The sequence below is a fragment of the Prionailurus viverrinus genome, unplaced genomic scaffold (assembly GCF_022837055.1).
Source record: "Prionailurus viverrinus isolate Anna unplaced genomic scaffold, UM_Priviv_1.0 scaffold_49, whole genome shotgun sequence".
Lineage (NCBI taxonomy): Eukaryota > Metazoa > Chordata > Mammalia > Carnivora > Felidae > Prionailurus > Prionailurus viverrinus.
This window is the reverse complement of record NW_025927612.1, coordinates 70,768-73,485: the sequence shown is the minus strand read 5'-3', so window position 1 is coordinate 73,485 and position 2,718 is coordinate 70,768.

Here is a 2,718-nt window from a genome sequence, read left to right as displayed (position 1 = left end):
CATTTACAATAGCATTAAAAAGAATAAAATACTTGGGAGTAAAGTTAGTTGAGGAGATGCAAGACTTGTATGCTGAAAACAACAAGACATTGTTGAAAGAAGTTAAAGAGAACCTAAATAAATGAAAAGACACCCTGGGTTCATGGACAGGAAGATGTAATATTGTTAAGATGGCAACACTCTCCAAATTCGTCTGCAGTGTCAGTGTGATCCCTATCAAAATCCCAATGCCCTATTTGTAGAAATGGAGATGTGATCCTCAAATTCATGTAGAATTGTAAGGGACTCCAACACCAAAACAAACTTGAAAACAAAAAACTTGAGTACAAAGTTATGGTAATTAAGACAGCGTGGACATTTGGGCTCTTTCCATAATTTGGCTATTTTGGATAGCACTGCTATAAACATTGGGGTCCATGTGCCCCCTTCGAATCAGCATTTTTATATCTTTTGGATGAATACTTAGTAGTGGAATTTCTGGGTCATAGGGTAGTTCTACTTTTAATTTTTTGAGGAACCTCCGTACTGTTTTCCAGAGTGACTGCACCAGTTTGAATTCCCACCAACAGTGTAAGAGGGTTCCCCTTTCCCCACATCCTTCCAACATCTGTTGTTTCCTGGGATGTTAATTTAAAGAATATATATATATATATATATATATATATATATAGAGAGAGAGAGAGAGAGAGAGAGAGAATATACATATTCTTTATCATATGATTTCACTCATATGTGTAATTTAAGAAACACAACAGATGAACATAGGGGGAGGTAAGCAAAAATAAGATAAAAACAGAAAGGGAGTCAAACCATAAGAGACTCTGAAAGAAAACAAACTGAGAGTTGTTGGAGGGGAGGTGGGTAGGGAGATGGCTAAATGGGTGATGGGTATTAAGGAGGGCACTTGTTGGGATGAGCACTGGGTGGTATAAATAAGTGATGAATCACTGGGCTCTACTCCTGAAACCAATACTACATTGCATGTTAACTAACTTGAATTTAAATAAATATTTTTTTTAAAAAGATAGTGTGTACTGTCACAAGTCTAGACATTTAGACCAGTAGACTATAGAATTGAGGGTCCAAAAACAAACACATACACATATGGCCATTGATATTCAACAAAGGTGCCAAGACCATCCAGTGGGAAAAGAACAGTCCTTTCAACAAATGGTGCTGGAACAACTGGGTATCCACATGCAAAAAGAAGGATGGTAGACCCTCTTCTCACAACGAACACAAAGATCCACTCAAAATGGATCAAAGACCTAAATATAGCTAGAACTATAAAGCTCTTTAAAGAAAACACAGGGGTAAATCTTCATGACCTTGGATTTGGCAATATTTTCTTAGATATAGCAACAAATGTACAAGCAACAAAAGAAAAACTGCATTAATAGGACTTAATAAAAATTTTAGCATGAAAGGACACTTTCAAAAGAGGGAGAAGACAACCTGTAGCATGGGAGAAAGTATTTTCAAATCATATATCTGATAAGCATCTAGTATCTAGACTATATAAAGAACTCTTACAACTCAACAACAAAAAGACAACTACATTTAAAAATGGACAAAAGACTTGAATATAGACATTTCTCCAAAAAAGATAAGATCTACAAACAGCCAATAAGCACATGGAAAGATGCTCAACATCATTAGTCCTTAGGGAAATAGAATTCAAAATTACAATGAGACATCACTTCACACTAAGAATGCTATAATTTTTTAAAGAGGAAAATAATTTCTTCAAATAAATTTCCTGCCCCCCCCCTCTTTTCCTTCTGGGATCCCCAGAATGCAAATATTACTATGCCTGATGATGTCACTGAGTTCCCTCAACCTATTCTCATTTATTATCACTCTTTTTTCTTTTTGCTGTTCAGCTTGGTTGCTTTCCATTACTCTATCTTCCAGATTGCTATTCTGTTCTTCTGCATCCTCTGATCTGCTATTGACTCTCTCCAGTGTATTTTTAAATGTTTGTTTGTTTGTTTGTTTGTTTGTTTGTTTGTTTTGAGAGAGAGAGAGGGAGGGATAGAGAGAGAGAGAATCCCAAGCAGGCTCCACACTGTCAGTGCAGAGCACAGTGCGGTTCTCCATCTCACAAACCATGAGATCATGTCCTGAGACGAAATCAGAAGTCAGACAGTTAACCGACTGAGCCACCCAGGCGTCCCCCTTCTAGTACTCTAGTGTATTTTGTATTTAAGTTATTGAATGCTACATCTCTGACAGCTTCTTTTTTATATATATCCCCCATCTTTATTGAAGGCTTCACTGCAACAACATGAATGGGCCTGCAAGGTATAATGCTAAGTAAAGGAAGTCAGATAGAGAGACAAATACCATATGATTTCACCCATATGTGAACTTTAAGAAACAAAGCAAATAAACAAAGTAAAAAAGAAAAGAAAAAGAAAAAACAAGACTCTTAACTACAGAGAATAAACTGGTGGTTGCCAGATGGGAGGTGGGTGGCTGGACAGATGAAACAAATAAAGGGGATTAAGAGTACACTTACTGACCATGATGAGCACTGGTAATGTGTACAACTATAGAATGATTATATTGTACAACTGAAACTAATATAACACTGTATGTTAATTAAAAATAAAAATAATAAGTGTTGGCAATAATGTGGAGAAATTGTAACCCTCATATATTACTGGTAGAAATATAAAATGGTGCAGGCATCATGTCAAACAATTTGGTGATTCC